We start from the raw sequence: 19,604 nt of genomic DNA, 5'->3' as shown, positions 1-19,604 counted from the left end.
ATTAATATTTTCTTATGAAGTAAAATTATAAATTACTGACTTATAAATGCACATATTGAATTTTTTTTTTTAAATAATCTTGAATATATATAAACAGGGGATATTATTTACTTGGAATTTAGAAAAGAGTTTTTTACTGTTTCCCTATAGCACTGTCCTGGGGATAATGGCTGTTCGTGTCATGGGAATGTTTGCTAGGTAAAAAAATGGCTGTATCTTTGGGCCTTAAGAATCAGTGTGAATGCCTTTGTAATGGAGTTTTCTGATGGTCACAAATAGTGCTCCTTAAGGATCAGTTCTAGAGACAATAATATTTAATATTTTTATCAGCTATCTTGGTGAGGGAATCAAGTGCACCCTCAGTAAGTTTGCACATGATTCCAATTCTGGTGGGAATGTTGATGTGCTGCAGGGTAGGAAGGGGCCCCCAGCAGAAGAAAGACCTGGAGAGTTCGGAATGTGTCCAGAGGAAGGCCACAAAGTTGATCAAAGGGCTGGAGTACCTCTTTTATGAAGAAAGGTTGAGGCAGTTGGGCTTGTTCTTCCTGGAGAAGGGAAGGCTCTGGGGAGACCTCATTGCAGCCTTCTAATACTTAAAGGAAGCTTATAATAAGGAGGGAGACTAACATTTAACATGGTTTGACATTGATAAGAGGGAACAGTTTTAAATTAAAGAGAGGATATTGAGTTCAGATGTTGGAAGGAAATTCTTTACTCAGAATTGTGAGGCATCAGAAAAGAGTTCCCAAAGAAGATGTGAATCTTCCATCACTGCAGGCATTCAGGTCCAGGCTGGATGGAGCCCTGGGTAACATGATTTAATACCTGATTTAGTGTTTGGTAACCCCACCCATGGCAGTGAGTTCAAACTAGATGATCTTTAAGGTCTGTTGAAACCCAAGCCATTCTATGATTCTGTGATGAAGACACAGCAGAGAATATGACAGGTTTGATTGATGGGCCACATTCAGAAGCTTAACATTTAGCAAGAATCACAGAATCACAGAATTGTAGGGGTTGGAAGGGACCTCTAGTGATCATCGAGTCCAACCCTCCAAGCAAGGCTACATGCGACCTCACAGCAACCCAGTGCAGTGTTGTAGGCTCAGGGAAGGTTGGTAAGAAAGCCATCCAGCAGAAAAGAACCAAGGAATGCAAGTTGACAGATGGCTGAACACAAGCCAGCAGTATGACAAGATAGAAAGAAGGCTGATGAATGGTCTGCATCAGAAATGGTGTTGACAGCTGGATTAAAGAAGTGATTGTCCCTCTGTATTCATCACTGTTCAGTTCTGGTCTTCTTGCTTCAAGAAAGATGCAAAATTGCTGGAGCACATTCAGAGAAATGCAACAAAATTGCTACAAGGAGGAGAAAATGAGATTCATGAGGAGAGACTGATGGAGAAAAGGAGGACGAGGGGAGTCCTCATTGCTCTCAACAACCACCTGAAAGGAGATTGTAGCTAGGTGGCTGTTGGTCTCCTTTCTCAGGTGACAGCTGGGAGGAAATTGATTCAAGCTGCATCAGAAGTTTAGATCATCAGGAAGAATTTACTCATGGAAGGGGTGGGTAGGCATTGTAATGGCTGCTCAGAGTCCCTATCCCTGGAGGTATTTAAAAGGTTTGAATGTGGCAATTAGGGATGTGTTTTAGTGATTAACATGAGAGTATTTTATGATGGTTGGTCTTTTCCAAATTAAATAATTATATGATTCATTACATAGGAGAAAGCATGATCTTCCAGCAAAATAGGAATCACTAATTTTTAGTCTTTGCATGTTTTAATTATAGAGATTTTTCACTTCCTCCTCCCCTCATCTTCATCCCCCCAATTCACCTACTTTTACATATTTAAAACATTTCAAGCTGCTAATGCTTTCAGAGACCAAGGTTTGTTATTAAATTTGTTCTTACTGAAACCAGTGCTAAGCAGATGACAGTCTTGATATAGGATTTTGTAGTTAGATACACATCTTTTCAAAATTCTAGACTATCTTTGAAACTTTTGGATATATCATAGGATTTATAAAAAATTAATAAAAATTACAGAAAAAAAAAAAATGTCAATGCCCTGATCAAACAGACTCTTAAGCATCTATGAGTGGATCTAAACAAAGGCATTATATACCTGTTAATGATGCAAAAATCAGTGCTTTTGACAAAGCTATTTGCGTATGCTTTACCAACTAATTCATTTACTTGCAGTCTTTTACCAAAGAAATTAAGTTATCCTGTTAAATTGTACTGTAACTTGTAAAACTTGTAAAAAAATACATTTCCAAACTTGAAAAAAAACCAAACATCTGAAATAATCATATATTAAGCTGAAAAAGCATATAAGATTTGCCTTAATTTTTTCTTAATTATCTATGAAAGGTTTGTAATACATAAATTTAAAATAAATCAAGAAATTTACGAGTGTATTAGTGCATATACTTTAGAAGTACAAACATTTTTAAAACAAAATATTAAAAATAGTTTTTAATATTATGCAACACTTTAAGACATTGGAAAAGCAAGTGTGAAACATAGCCATCATTGTGAATTCTCTGTAACAATGGTATGGTTATTAAATTGAGATTTAAGTTAGATTAACTTGTATTTATAGAGGCACCAAAGAATAACAAAGTCATTTTTAAGAAACAATTCTGGATGCTCATGGAGAATCCAATACAGGCTGTTTCAATTTTTATCTTAAAGAAAAATAAAATGTTATTTATTTATTTATCTATTTTTGCCTCAAATAATTACTTTCACTTAATGAAACTTTACATGACATTTGTTATCCCTTCTATATCCAAATTATACATTTTCTGATAGAACAAACTCAGCAATGGATATTTATGGGAACACCTCCAAAATAATATTGCTTATTTTATTTTATTTTATTTTATTTTCATTTCAAAAATTCTTTTTATAATCTTATTCAGTGTTTACAGTATGTCCCATGACATATACATGCTATATTCCTTTGGACACTTATATTTCTAAAATCTCCACAATAACAAAGTATTTATACCTATTGTGGGTTTATGATTTTTTGTTGTGGCTGTTATCTATATTCTCCATCATAACATCATGTAGTACACTGGGAGTTAAAGAGTTAGTGCTCCAGTTCTCGGTACCTGTATCAGAAGAGAATTAAAACTACATAACCCAGAGGGCTGTTTGCTACTCAGTTACCATCTTAAACTCAGATAAAAACTGTTTGTAGATCACAAGACTCCCCTTTTTCAATCTTCTGGCTCATCTCTGTTGTGAGTGACTTATCACCTCAGCTTACATAAAGTAAGGCCTTCAGTTTTTTGGATACTCACTCTCATTTTACTTGATTTAGTAACTTCAATTGTATTATATTTTATTATATTGTGTTCTCCCGCATTCCTATATCTTATTCAAGAAGTCAGATTTCGTCCTCAGATTGTTGCTGCTGTTCTGTTTTTCAGCCCATCTTCCTACTTTATTCCCTTTTTTATCTTTCCCCTTTCCCGGGTCATGGGTCAATGGGTCCTCCCGCCCCATTAGTCACAGAACTTGATGGAACCAGACCATAAGCCACTGGCAACATCACAACGAAATATTCATAGTTCAAATACTACATTGTCACAGATGTCTTGTCAAAGCATCATCATAACATAAATCTGAAGTATACTCACTAGTGTTTCTAAGCACATTGAAAATCCACATATACATCAGTGTTTACTGTCCAGCAGATTAATTATAACAAATTCCTCTTCTTCAAAGATGGCTAATTCCAATTCACGTATCTGTTGTGCTAAACAGAAGAGTGCTTTCACTTTGCTCCTTCTTGAGCCAGTTCCTTTTCATGTCTATCTGCGATAAAGAAATGGAAATGCATTAGATCTTATTATAGAATTGGCTGAACTGCCTCAAATTGCTCTTGGTAAAAATGCACCCCATGTTGTAGAATTCACGAATTGTTATCATCATTCAGCTGTTTAGCAATTCCAGATGAACACTGACCAGTTTCACAAACTGCAGATCCTGTTTCCACAGTGTTTTGTACACAGCAAGCAGTGGCCAGTGAGGGGCTTGGAAATATTTGTATGACCAAACATGTTGGTATAGTCCAATTTCTAGCATTGGTTCGGTTTGTTTAACTGTGTGGTAAATTACATGCAGCAGTAGCAGAAGCTTTTCTCTGATCTCTGAAGTACTCCACAGTTATATACACCTTGGAAAATATTTTAGTTTCTTTCTAAGTCAAACATCTTCAAGATAATGAAATTTAGCCTTTGAAGTATAGATCAAAATATATTGTATATATAGTAAATAATTCACAATGCAAAGTGTAATGAATCAAAATATTTGCAGTATATTTCAAAGGAAAATCATCATCTTCATTCATTCTGAAAGTTCTTCATTTCCTTCTTCATTTCCTTTCACTTTTTTTTTTTTCTAATTTAATCTAACAATCTGTTATTTAAGCAACTTTCTATAGTTTACATAAGCAAACAAAAAGGTAAAGAAAAGCTGCCTTTGTTCAAAAAATATGCGTTGCCAAGAAGGAAAATCATTTCAGATAACAAATCCATTGCAGTTGCTGAAATTAGTAGTGACCTTTTGAAGAGCTGGATCAACCTGAACAGACGGCTTGAAAAATTTTCCTTAACCTCTTTCTGATGTCAAATAATTTCTATCTAGCACGTATAAAATCACTTGCAGATAAAAGTGCTACTTGTATGTAAACATATCCTTTTTTTCTCCTTTTCTTCTTACAAACTTCTATATAGATATTGTGTTCTGCATTAGCCTTTTCTTTTTTTCCCTTAAGATCACCTTTTAACCCATCCATCTGCTCCACTGCCTGGCAGATGACACTGCTGCACATCATTACAGTTCTTCCCTTAGGCTACTTACTGCAACTGCTTATAGTGACTGACCCCAGGTTGTCTACTCCTCCTGACTCAGTCTCTTCCATCAATGACATCCTACACTTTGTCTCCTACCCTCATTCCCGATGTGCAGATTTAAAAGCACTTCCAGAATTGCTGCTACTTCAGTGTGTTTCCATAATAGCCTATGATTTTGTCAAACTTTGCTATACCATCTGAAGTGAATTAAACAAACAAGGCCTTTTACTTAATTCTAGATTCCTTTCTCACATAAACAGCCATATAAAAATAGTGATTGCTTTTCAAAAATATGAAATAAGGAGAGAAAAAAAAAAAAAAAAGGAAAGAAAAGAAAAAAAAACATTCGGATGACAAAATGCTGGGTAGATTACTTTCTTTATTATTATTTATATAGTAAGTTTTCAGATGAAAAAGACCTGCAAACAAGTGAGAATCACCTAGTATTTGCTAAATCACATGCAAGAATGGAACATGTGCAAAACAATTTCAGCTACTTCATGTACTTCTAAGTAAATTCCAGTAACTTGAAGCTAATAGAAATTGCCATATTAATATATTCATTTCTCAGTCTGTCTCAATATTCTTAGATTTTTTTATCAAAGAGAATATTTAAAGCTATCTGTGCCTCATGTTTTTTATTTCTCATCAGTATTGTCAGAATCAAGAGGAAATATCTGACGAGAAAAGAAAAAATGCATATTATTCAGGTCTTACAAGACTACTTGCAACAAGACCTTACATAGAAAAACATGTCTATCATTTCATTTATTTTAGAAATAAGAACAGAAATACACTTTGTGTTTGAAATGAAAACAGAATGTAACTGAAGGAAACAAATAGACGATCTAATTTTAGGTAACGAGAGTGGAACTGATGGTCAGATTATCATTAGGTTAACTAGAGATTAGTCTAAGGCACAGTCAGTGGGGAAAGGCACCGCCCTAGCTGAGCAATATGAAGTCAGTGGAATGAATCACCCTTTACAGATTTACACTTTTACACTGTAAACTACAGAAGAAGCCTAGGAGACTTTTCTGGACCAAACTTGTGTGATGCTGGATTAAATGAAATTATCAAAACAACAATTATAAATTAATTCATTCACATAATATAACTTTATGATAGATTTCTTATTGGCATTCTCACCATTTTACTCTATAAGTTCACACTGATGAAAATCAGAGGTGTGTGCCAATGTTATTTCTGGGAAAACTGCTATTTAGTTCCTTGGAGAATTAAGATATTTTAGAAATATGTTATTCTACAGTCATCTCTTAAGGCATTTCTGGACTCCTATGGCATTTATTTTTACTTTTTATATATTTTTAAATGAGCTTATTTGCTAATCGCAAATTGCATCATGCTTACCAACAGTAATCCTGCAGGTTTTCAAGTATATCTCACTGTCACAGACCAAAGTGTTGAAAGTCCTCAGATGCTTATACAAAACACATTTGAAAGAATACATATTTAGCTGTCAGCTATCAGTATACATTATGCTCACTATTCAAATGATATGTTTCTACTCTTTCAGTTAATATCTAACTCTTTGTCCAATCTGATAAATACGTCAGTGTATCATTTATTTCACTCATTAAGTTTGTCTTAAGAGCTTTTGAAACAGCAGCAGGAGATACTGTTGTGCTGCACTTTCTCAAATATAGCATGAATTCTAAAAGTACAGTGGATTTCATTGAAGTTACTTAATCAAGTACGTTTTGTGAATGGGCCAGAATGAATGTTGATAAACAATTTCTAATTTCCTTCGTTATATAGGTTGAAGCCCATCTGTGTACACCTGAAAAGTATTCTCAGATTATTCCCCCTTGCAACTGTAAATGTAGCTGAAAATACTACCGGGACAACTTCATTCTCTAACCATCAATAAACATCCAAATATTTTTGAAAACTTTTTAGAGTATGAAATAACAAAATGAATGTGGAATTACCTTCACAAAATATTAGCTAATCCTGTATTTTCAATGATGAAGTAAATTATTTCTCAGAGATAATATTTAAGTACCATTTGCAACAAGAGACACAGTTCAGTGCTGTCTCAGATGATAGGAGGAAAAAGATGACAGAAAGGTGTATATGTACTCCTAAGCAGACACCAAAACTGTGTAGCTGGTTGTACAAGTTAAACAAATCTAAAGATACACAAATTTAACAACAGTGAAATAAAACAAAACAAAAATATAGGAAATAAAGAATTGACCTTAAAAAATCTCTATATACATAACAGCCAAAAGTCGTGTTTATTTATTCGTACTTCTCTTTTTCTTCTGTTTGGAGCTCTGATACTTCTTTATCCTGATAGACATTATCAAACTGATATTTCTGCCAGAATGCTAGAAGTCATGTGCTTTTTTTTTTTTTTTTTTACTTCCCCAAGTCCATTCATCTGTTTGAGTATACTTGTAAAAGATTAATAGTAAGTCAATGTGAGTAACTGCTGTACTGGATCAGAGCCAGAGTGAATATTCATTCACTGGATTAAAACCAAAATAGTTGTCTAGCCTTGATCTTAATAGTACCAAAGAGGACAGTTTCATAAGATCTTTCATAAAAAATGACATCTTATTTGGAGACTAATTTATTTTCTACAAGAATAAGGGTGAATTAATACTTCCTTCTCTTAGCTACTTATTAAGCATTGCCATAAAAATGCAAAATAAGTATTTTCATTTCCAAAATTAGAAATGTTATGGATTTACAGAGTAATTTTAAATTTCCAAGATTAGTAAAAAAAAATACTTAGAATTCATCTTTAGTAGAATCATCATTACTGATTTCTATAGACTATTCCGTGTAAAAAAAAAAAAAAAAGTTATCTTTATCTTATCTTATCTTTAACTTATCCCTTAAGTTATCTTCAGATCTTCTCCAGTAAGTGGGTCACAAATCCTTGTAAGAGGAAAAGTTTCAATGTCTTTCTATTTGGATGATTATAGTTCTTTCTTTTTCTCCTTTTTGAAAGCATTTTTCAAGTTTTCTGTCATCAATAACATTCTTACTAGTATTATGATTGATTTCCTGCTCATTTTTCCTCTCTGTGTATTTCAGACACATCCCATAATCTCTGAAGCTTTGATAAACCTTTCCTTATTTGAAACTGTTAGCTCTTTTGAGACGTACTTATTTTCATATAAGAATAATACCAATATAATTACACGTATACAGTTAACACACTAGAAATTCTTCAAATTGGCACACCTGTTCTACTATATGTATGAAGCAGTAGTGACATTTCTTTAGGCAGATATGTGATAAATGTTATAGAGCACCCTCTATTACTGGTTTTACTGGGAAATAAATATTTCAGTAGAAAATTGTACCTTCAGTCAAAGAAGTTTAATTTAGGTGTCTAAGAATAGATAGCCATATACTTTGGCTCTGAACCTGCAATAAAAAAAAAGGATCAGGTTCTACATTTGATTACACAAGGGGCTATACTGCTAAAAATGAAATGATTAGCATAATGGGCAAAAGTATTCTTGGGGGACAGAATGGGTCCAGGCTTCTGCCATTATGAAATGTAGCCTTTATGTAACAGTATATATAGGGAGGTTTAATTTTATATCTCTAAAGTACTAAATGACAAGGTTTAGCATTTTATTACAGTACAGATGAACAGAGAAAACACCACTCTATAATCACATTGCATATTGAGTATTGAATCTGTTCCCCTTTGAACAGGAGACAGAAATTCCTGATTTGTTATATGGGAGATGTGGAAGCTTAAACCAATATTCCACTGAAATCCATCACAGAACACTTCCTCCCAAGGGGTAAAACTCTATCCTATTTGTTTTTATTCAGTAAGACTGTAGAAGAACTTAATGAACTGATACTTGATTTTAGATATTATCTATATCATGAATATGTATTTTTGCTTCATTTTTTGTATATATATATATATATATATGTGACATATATATATATATGTCAGCATATTAAAAAAACAAACAAACAAACAAATCACATGTTCTATTCTTACATTATTAGGAGTATAACTTTTAATTGTGTTTACCTTTCAGATTTCTTAGAAAATAAGTTTATAAAGCTAATTATTTTTTTTGTTTTGTCACAGAAAAATAATCTGTTTGTAACACAATCTCTAAAGCAACAAAACAGTGCTAAGAAGAATTACTTTTGGATGTATTTACATAAAATAAATACTAACAATTATTTTGCACTCTATTAGAGTATTCCAAGTTACATTGTTTCAGGGTGTTTAAAAATGCATGAATATGAAATAAGATATTAAGTTTTAACGAATATCAATTGACATTCTGGAGTATATTGAAGCTTTACATTATATCCTACCATTATGCTCTAGTGTCACTAAAAGAACAGATAAATAAATGCACTCATATAAAACAGTTGCTATCAACAATTTAATAAATCAGAAATAATTGTCTTACCCAATGGTTTTAATTGCAGTTCATTAACATTATTCATGATTGGTAAAGAACAATGAAATACTTTCCTTTTTTTTCTCAACTTCCAATGATTTTATTTTGTTAGGTTTCACACATTTTTGCATACCATTAAGAACCAGTTAAGCTAAAGAAAACCTCAATATATTAGGATTCAAATTAGTTAAATGAAAAGCCTAATCTACTACAATTCTCATAAATTCCAAGACACAGTGCAGAGGAATTTTGGACCACTGACATTTAGTGGAAAACTGTATTTAAAACTGGCACCTTAGTGAAACTGTGTTTTTGTTATAAAAGGCCTTCTTCTCAGAAAATCATTAGAGTTTTTTGACAGGAGTTGCGTTAGAGTTTGTAAAACTGGCCCCTGAGCATTCTCAGATGGAGTTTTAATCTTCTTAGTCTAGTCAAGGCAATTATATATCCATCAGATCTTATGGTGTTTGCATTTAGTGTATTTTTATTTGTTTTCTTTTGGTTTGGGCTTCTTTGGTGGTTTTTTGTTTGTTTATTGTTTTTTATTTTTTATTTTTTACTTCCCTACCACATGGAATTAAAAAGAATCCAATAAACCTCCATCATCTCTCTTACATATGTAAAATCTGCTTTGCTGTATTTTTGTGATAACGTAAAAAAAAACAGCTAACATACATCAGTTTCCTTTATCCCCTCATCAAGTGAAATGGCTTCAAGAAGTATGATAATAAATTAATTTGCCACCTTGCCTTACAGTGACGTATGTATTAAAAAATATGGATGTTTCAAAAGGAAAATAGGCTGAGGGTTCATGTAACTTTCTGTTGTTATTAAGTTGATAAAAGATTTTTATTTTCTTCAGATTTAATATTTACAGTGAAAAGTTTATTGCCCAAACATGTAATCCTTTTCAAAGCCAAATGAAATGCAAACTTGTCACTAAGGGATCATAATTCATGTTACATATTGGTGTTTTCACCCTATGTATAGTTTGCAATATAAACCAAGAACCAAGGGTTCATCTATCACCTGTTTAATTGTCTGTAACAAAAATTCAGGCAGAAGGAGACAGATAATGAAGGGAAGGAGTGTATTTCAGCATAAATCGTAATCAGGTTGTTTTTCTGTTATCTCTGTTTAGTACAATGTCATCGGTTCCTGTCTACAGGTCCATTTAAGGAATAGACAGTGAATAGAGATCCTGAATGTTAGAAAGACAATTTTCCAACATACACACTTATGCAATTTTTATATTTGCTATTTCTAACAAGTAAGATTTCACAAGGATTCTGTCTTTTTGACATGCATGCAGTTCACCAGGCTGCACAGGGCAAAGCAGAACAGAACAGCCTTTTCCCTTGCTGAGCTGATAGTACTGGGCTTGATACACCCCAGTGTATGGTTGGCCCTTTCGGCTGCCAGAACAAATATTTGTTCTGTGCAAATTATCACTACTTTGTATTTACTTACTCTTTCAGCTCCCTGAAAACACAAGCAGTGGTGAATCAGTTCTGTTCTTGCATTCCTTGTAAACATAACTTCAAAGTATTTCAGACTCTCGGCTGCTGGTTTGCTTAATTCAGTTTGTGCAAAAAAACAATGACATGGCAGGGCAGCTGAAGTAATATATTCCAGTATCCAGAGGGAGGAATCCTCTCTAAAAGAACTTATTCTCCTGGCTCTGTTCATACTGCAATTCTGAAGCATCCTAGCAATTACAGAGAGTTTTCATTGAATTGCACAATTGAAAAAAACCTTTTATGTAATAAATGCACTCAGGTTTTCCTGACAGTGAGAGGAATGAGGAATTTTGAACCCAGCTGGCTGGACATGAAAGAATGAATTCAGTATTTCTATAATAGAGAAATGTTTGGTTCAAAGTGATTTATGAGATCATGTTGTCCTTTACAACATCTCAACAAATTCATATACAAATATTTAACTATCTTTTACTGAATATATGAAAAGTCCTCTAAAAACACAAGCACTTATAGTAGGCTGTGATATTAATTGCATAGGTGATTAGGTGATTAATACAGTTTTCTATCTGTATTCTTGCTTCATTCCCCCTCTCTCTCTCTCTCTGTCTCTTTTTTTTTTTTTTTCCTTCCCCCACATATATGCATCTACTCAGTTTCTAACTGCAAAACATTCTTCAACTACCACTAGTTTAGTCTGGAAAATTTAAGCTGCAGCATCAAATGTAGCAGCAACATTTATCTACCATAATCTTTTTTTGTTTCACAATTAGTTCTGTTCTCTTGTTATCATAATGCCTTGTTTCACTTACATTCTGAAAATAAAGGATAGTACAACTGCGGTATTCCAGGGTATGCAATATTGAGATGTACTCATGAGCCTATTTTTGGCCACCTTAGGTCTTAGTAATTTCCAATAGTGAAAACTGTGGAATCAGAATATATGATTGCTCACAATTCTTCCAAACCTGAGACCTTCTTTCCTTACCTTTTCTATTGTTACAGTTCAGCAGTGGTCTGCTAGCTAAGACTGGCAGACATCACTTTTGATTTACCAGTTAACTGAAGCTACTCAAGACTAGTTAGCCATTCACTGGATGTTACCTTTTTGCAGTTAAAATACTACTTCATTTTCTCTGAAATTGTACAGTCTCTCGTTTTATGTTCTCTGCAATCCAGTCTGTAAACTACCCCAGGCAAAGTATTTTTTTTTTTCTTTTTATATTTGTACTATCCTTGTTATTACATGCTTCTAAATGGGGACAAATTTAATTTTGATCTTGCAAATAGAACAGATGCAAGTCATTTAATTATTTCCTTGCCTGGTCAAAACACGAAAGTGTTTTTAAAAGTTTTTTTTTTAAGTAACATAGATGAAAACAAAACAAAACAAAACAAACAAACCATGAAGGGTTTTTTTTTTCAATTTTTTTATTTTTATTTTTTTTATCCCTATTATATTTCACACAGTAAGAACACATCAACTTTGTAATACGTGACTGGAAGTAGAGTAAGATTTCTGTGTAAGTAGAGTAAGATTTCTGCCTGCTCTAGTTCATAATTCTGTATCATCTACCATAGGTATTAATACTGGATAACCACTAAGCAAGACACTGTGTGGTCTATACATGTAGCCGCACCTGCTGGGGAGCGCAGTTAAGTGGATGAACTGCGCTCCCCATGTATTTTTACTTGTTGAATTACTTGGGCTTGTTGAAAAAGAGAAGCTGAGAAGCCTGCAATGTCTAAGAAGTTGAATAACATCACTATAAGAAATAATGTAGACCTGGTTTCAACAAAATATAGATCCTATCTTTCCACTGGAGCAGATAATGAATTGCTGTTTAAACAGAGTTGATGTAGCTGTGAAACGTTATCATATGCAGGTTGAAATTTTCCTTTCAATATTAGCTATGAAAATGATACACAGAGTGAAATCTCCATGCGTCTTTATTGGTTGTTAGCAACCTGTCTTTTTTTAATTATTATTTTATTTGTAGAAATCTTTTAGTAAACAAAAAATAAAAGAAACAAACAAATAGCCCAGACATTTAATTCAAGCTAGATTTTTTTATTATTACTTTTATTTATATATTTATTTATTTATTTTGTCGAAGCATATAATCTGTCCTGATTTGGAGATCTTTATTCTGTGATGAAATGTAGACATGCCCCTCCAGAAATCTCTATTTTATAATCAGCTTGTCATGGTTTAAATGAAAATCTACCTACGTCCGTGACAGGGGGGAGTGAGATAATATAGTGTTCAGGTCCCGTGACTTATCTCTGACCGTGATGTTCTCTGGGATATGTCTTCTGTAAGTTGCACATTCAGTAAAATTATTCATACTTTATATGATGTTATGATGTGGAATACTGATAGCAAAATTACAAAATTATTAAACCATGACACAGCTTCAAAGTTAGTTGAATACATAATAATTTAGAAGTATTAGCAACAGACTTTTCTGTGAAAAGGTGATAAGGTCATCTACCAATCCATTTTTACCAGCTACTTAGGATTATGCAGGTTAATACTCATGCTTATCATCATCTTCACTGGCCTATGTGAGTATACATAATGATGACTGGTAAAATGAAGACACCTGTGTATGTAAGGCCTGTTCTAAACTCTGTATGTGCTTAATGCTTCAAGCTGTGCTATTCCAGAAGCAATAATCTTTTCCATATTAAAGTACTATATTTAAACATGGTATACTATGTGTGGAAGGAAGAGGACATTCAGTAGTTTTTACTTTAGTGACTAGAGTTACAGTGAACTTACAAGCTGGAGCCACACGTTAGAGAGTTAAAACTTTCAAAACACTTAACACTGATTACTACCATTATAAACTGAATGCTGATTAATTTCACGAATTATATAGAATATCTTCGTTAGGAAGTGCAGTCAAAGGCAAGTTGATAATGGCTTCAAAACTTTCAAATTCTAAGTGAGGAAAGTTTCTTAAATTTTTCACAGGTTCAGGAACCTAAGTGAATCACAAAATGTGGTATAAATACAAGACTTTAACATGGTCCTCATCTAAATATCACATTCTACAAACATTTTCAACCTTCTAGCTTTCCTCAGCTATAATCAATATGATATATATCTTAAAATTGAATGAGATAGTCATCTGGCATTCTAACATTGGTCATTTAAGTTAAATTAGGTTAGATTTTCTCCTGTAAGCAGTTATCTGATATCCATTCAAGGATCTTCTTTAAAATGCCTGATTGATTTTTTAAAAAATGGTTTCTTCAGATGCAAAATTCTTTTGAGTGTAGTTTCATAAATGTTTAATATACATACATATTTTTCTGTGTCCTCTTCTCATTTTATAGGCATTTTGGCTTATTTTATTCTCTCTTCCTAGTTTCTTTAATTTACGCTTCTGATCAATGCATTTAAATTGATAACATTCTAGGTTGGAAATTTATTCCTCCATCTATCTCTTATTTTTTATTTTTTTAAATATTTCATCAAATGGGCTAGAAAGCTGCATTTAGAAAAGAACCAACCAACGAGTAAACCAAGAAACCAACAAAAAGTGTCACATAAGTCTGACTTCTAAGCAAACAGCTATATATAAGGATGTTTTAGGCTCTTCTCCTTCTGAAGTATCTATCACCTGGACACTGTCACATAGGAGGGCCTGGGCAGTGCAACTGCCATATTACTTGTCTCTCTCTCATAAGTTCTCTTTGATTTCTCCTCTACTTTACATTGTTATATGTTTGTTTTTTGGTTACTGTTTAAAAAAGGAAGGACCATTTTGCTGCTAGATGCAATGTATATTCCATACAGGAAAGACTCAGTAATCTGGACTAAAACATTTTAGACTAAAAAATACATATTCTGCAATTCAAATGAAATTTATGCTGATAGTTATTAAACACTGAGCAGTATTTTCTACTTCTTTTCTCCCAGAAATACACTGCAATTTATCAGCTGTACAGCTTGAGAGAACACTGAGGTAAATGTAGGTTGAATAACATTTCATGTTATTAAAGTCTGTCTGGTCTGCAAGGCAAAGATAACAAATAAAAATATCTGTTTATTTATTTTTTTACTATTGAGACTGACCTGTGTGCTAGTAGTTTTCAAATTTGATTAATATAATGGAACTGATGGAAATGAAGAAAAAAAAGGAGAGCTGAAGACATCACAGAGCCAAGTTAATGACAGCAAAATTATGGAGTCAGATGTCTGCTTTATGTTCACCCCTGAAAGCAATTACAAACATAGTTTGCATACACTGATGGTTCACCTTTAAACGAGCAGTGACAGGAATGCCTATCTTTACAGAAGATATATCCTTCCTAGTGAATACTTGTCTACTTCTGATTCATTTACATATTTTATACAGCTATACTTTTTCTATACATTGCACTGTTGAAGTTAAGTAAATGAAAACGTATTTTTACCACACACAGACTGAACGTACCCCCTACGAAAGGAAGAAAAAAACAAAACATTGTCTTTCTAACTAAGCAGAGTAAGCATTGAAAATTAAACTGTAAAAATGTAGGAAAATGAAGAATTATCAGAGAGAAATATTACTAAATATGATCTAAAATATTTAACTATCAGAGGTAATAATTTATATCATAGATATGTCGACATTTTCCTGATAGATCTGAGGGGCATGTTAATGGAAGACAATGAAGACAGATGGCTTCATTCTAGTACCATTGAGGAGAGAGCCACCTCATGAAATGCATCTCTGCCAGTGCCCATCAATCTAGCCATGATGGCTGCTTAGATTAGACAAAGAAAAAGCACTCTCTGGAATCTTTAAAAAGCTATTTCTGTATTTTGTGGAGTTCTTTAATTTTGTTTTTATTTTACTAGTTTTTCTGGGCTTTAATACCCACAGGAGGAATCAGACTTCTGTAAAATCCCCTGAAAATCATCGTTAGAGAAACATAAGATGCATCTTTACTGGCTCATCCACCTGAGATATCCCTACTTCATACTATGTACAATTTTATTGTTTTTGAATCAGTTGTATCAGTCTATTACCAAAGATGCACACATTAACAATCTGATTAGTTAGAGAGATTAATATGTACATTTACTCTGTACACAGCACAATAGAATTGGTAAACAGTTTGGAAATCTAGTATTTGTGTGCTTGTGAGCAAACACAGAGTAAATTTTATCCACATGCACAAAGATCTATGGTATGTTTTTTTGTTGTTTTTTTTTTTTTATTTGTATGGTGAAAGCAAAAATTATAAAAAGGTTTTTATTTATTTATTTATTTATTTATTTATTTTGTACTCTCTTCATTACAGTATTAGATGGCAATGTAACAAAAACTTTGGCTGACTGCATTCTCTTAACATGTTTATCTTCCCACTGATTAAACCTATGTACATCAAGCCATATCCCTCAGTTCCTAAATAAGAACAAACAGCATTTATTATTAAAGATTCTATTGTCAAGATACTGGATGTTGGAGAAGGTGCTGAAGTTAAAAACAATGCTTTAAAGTTAAGAAATAAGTGTTGTTAAGTCAATTTAATGTTAAGATATTCGTGTTCCTGTTGCTGTGAAGGGTCTATCACTTGGAAAAGTTTAAAACTCAATTCCTATATTTAAAAAAAAAAATAATGTTTTTTAGTAGTTTTATGTAATGTAACACTTATGTAATGTAACACTTAAACAAACAGTTTACATCCTCAAACTGATAAAAATGATGTTAAATATTTGATGTTTTGGTTTTTTTCCCCTATCTGATGAAACTGTTTTTTTGTTTGTTTGTTTGTTTGTTTTTTAAATCAGGTGCTCTACATCCTATCTCAGAATCTCCAAGAATGATTGAGCCAATAATCACTTTTAAAATTTTGGTACATCACTCAGTATAATGCACACAATCATAGAACGGCACAAATTGGAAGGGACTTTAAGGATCATATAGTTCCAATCCCCCTGCCATAGGTAGGGTTGCCAACCAATAGATCAGGCTTCCCAGGCCCCCATCCAACCTGGCCTTGAATGTCTCAAGAGGCAGAGCATCAGCAGCTGCTCCTCGCAGCATGTACCAGTGCCTCACCACTCAAATATTTATTTTCCACCATCTAAACAAAATTTTCTTTCTTTCAGTTTAAATCCACTCCCCATGTCTTATCAGTATTAATGTAAAATCTCAGTCCAGCATCTGCTTGTAAACTCCTTTCAAGTACTGAAATGTTGCCACCAGCTGAAGTTTCTCCAGAGCCTTCTCTCCTCCAAGCTGAACAAGCCCAACTCCCTCAACTTTTCTTCACAGAAGTGCTTCAGTCCTCTGATCATCTTTGTGCTCCTCCTCTGCATCCTTATGCTCAGGGCCATAGGCTAGGACACTGTACTACAGATGGAGACTATTAAGGATAGAGGAGGAAAATCACCTCCCTCTCCCTGCTGACCAATCCTCTTTTTTTGATGCAGTCCAGGGTACCGTGGGCCTTCCTGGCTGCAAGATCATACTGCTTGCTCATGTTCAGCTTTTCATCCGCCGGAATCACCGTGACCTTCTCCACTGGGCTGCTCTCAATGAGTTTTTCACCTAAGTTGTACACATATTTAGGACTGCCCGGATGCAATGCAACATCCTTCACTTGGCCCTGTTGAACCACATTAGGTTCATGTGGATACACTTGTCAGGTCCATCCAGGTCCCTCTGGATGGCATTCCTTCTTTCTGTTGTGTCAATTGCACAACTCAGACAGGTTTCATTATCAAACTATTGAAGTGTGCACTTGGTTCCAGTCTATGTCATTGATAAAGATGCTGAAAAGCACTGGACCCAAGGTGAACACCTTAAGGACACTACTTGTCACAAGCCTTCACCTGGGCATAGAGACTTTGACCACAACCCTTTTGCTGTGACTGACCAACTAACACTTAGTCCACCAAATAGTTCAGATTTCAAATCCCCATTTAGCAATCCAAATTCAAGTGAAGATAAAAATGCCCCGAGCTGTACTATACTTCACTGAACTTACTACAGTCATCATTAAGTAACTAAAAAAACTAGCCATTTTAATTTACATAGTGTGTTTAAGTGCTTGGAGAGGCTTCCTTATTGTCTCTAAGCAGGACTGTCGAGTTAAGTCTCTCTATTCTGATATTCAGTTGCTAAGGCCTAAATAAAAATAAAAATAAAAATGCACTATCCTATTTCTTTTTCTTCCAAAAGGCCAACAGAAAGACCTATCAGCAACTGGTTATCAGAAGGCTTGGAATATTGTCTTCAGTCAAGAAACAGTTAACGCACAAGATAGACCTGGGTTTACAACAGTTGATTCTGTGTCAAGTTCCAAGTTTGAATCTTAAAAGTGCTGTGTAATTATGTGTTATCTAGTGTCTGCAATTACATTTGATCTTGTAGCTGCTTTGAAACAGCCTTAAGACCTATTATCACTGATCCTCAGCAACTCCTCATTTTTCCAAAGAACTTTATCTACTTTACCTGCCTTTTTGTACTGAACACATTACAGTGGTCTACCTGTGTATGTTTTAGTGTCATCTGAATTAGTATTATGAATGTATTTTCTTCTTTATTGTTTGAGTTGCATTGTATGACTTCCTCATAGTCTTCTATTTCTCTGTATCTTAAGTCTAACTGATGATGACTGTCATTACAGTTTGAGAGGTCTGCGTGTCCTTAGAAAAAACAGAGAGATAATGTCTGTGGTGGTGTTCTTCTAATAAAAAGAGAGACAATATAAATTACAAGTGATCATAAGAAAAAAAGAACAATTAATGACTAATCTTGCCAGGTAAATGAGGTTTCCTTGAGGAAAATCAAAGAAAGATGGAAGGAAAGGCACTATCACCAACATCTCAACAACATCATGGGCATCAAAATAAATTTGTTTCCATGCAGAGACATAAGTCAAGTCATCTCTACTGCATGGTTACCTATCACATTACACAGTGTTTTTGTTTAACATAAAACTAAAGTTAGAATAGCTGAGCTCCTATAATAGATTACTTCAATTATTTAACAATTATAACAGAAGTTAGAATACTAAAAATACTAGCATTCTCAAAGTAACTTTTAGCTAGTCAACCCTGCGATGACAGATTCGATTTTCTTTCTATGCATTGTAAAAGTCCTGTTGGATATGGAGATACATCCCTTCATCACTAAAGACTAAAGAATGGGATAATTTTTTATTTCCTAAATCCAGCAAGAGGCCCTGTTAGTGTAGTATTTAATCACATGTTCAGTATTAAGCAGAACCAGCAATAAAGCAAATGTTGAAATGATTTATCTAGTGAAGGATATTACGCATAAATTTATGGAAACATAATGAAAGTGAATAAAAATTGTGGTTCTATAAAATTTTGTTTCTCTTCATAGAACCTATCTATCTTTTATGCATTGTAGCACTTGTGAAATTCAGGCGTTTTAGCATGTTTTCTGACTATTTTAAGGGGTAGTATAGCTGCTTTGACAGGGATGTTTAATACCATGAAGTACTTTAACTCAGTAGGCAGCTTAGCAGCACACAGCCATTTCAGAGCTCCACACTCCCAGTGGAATAGTAATAGTAATAGTAATAGTAATAGTAATAGTAATAGTAATAGTAATAGTAATAGTAATAGTAATAGTAATAGTAATAGTAATAGTAATAGTCTCGTGTGGGTTGGAAGGGACCTTAGAGATCATTGAGTCCAACCCCCAGGATTCAAGCCTCTGTGCCACAGGGGATTCGAACACCCAGGCCCTGGTGTTGCAATGCGGCATTCCTACCACCTGCGCCACCGGGATAGGTGGAGATAGGAATAGGGGAGAGAATAAGAAAACCCAAAATGTGCAACCCATGAATTGAG

The 19,604-nt window shown here is 33.8% G+C and overlaps 1 long non-coding RNA gene across 3 annotated transcripts in view; it reads left to right on the top strand.

The window, feature by feature from the left end:
- LOC146762580 (uncharacterized) overlaps positions 1 to 19,604 on the top strand; it is a 35,576-nt gene that overhangs the window by 9,851 nt on the left and 6,121 nt on the right. Inside the window, exon 4 of one of the 3 annotated variants that reach the window (XR_014946115.1) lies at positions 16,566 to 17,830. The exons of 1 other annotated variant lie outside the window; for it this stretch is intronic. This is a non-coding gene — a long non-coding RNA (uncharacterized LOC146762580). Of the gene's footprint in view, positions 1 to 6,654; positions 7,671 to 16,565; positions 17,831 to 19,604 lie in introns of those variants that run through there. One more of the 3 variants, XR_014946114.1, reaches the window with a different exon arrangement.

This window comes from Coturnix japonica, chromosome 1 (assembly GCF_054131305.1).
Source record: "Coturnix japonica strain WE chromosome 1, WE-NBRP24, whole genome shotgun sequence".
Taxonomy (NCBI): domain Eukaryota; kingdom Metazoa; phylum Chordata; class Aves; order Galliformes; family Phasianidae; genus Coturnix; species Coturnix japonica.
Note: the sequence above shows the minus strand (reverse complement) of the source record. Positions and strands in the feature narration are given on the sequence as shown.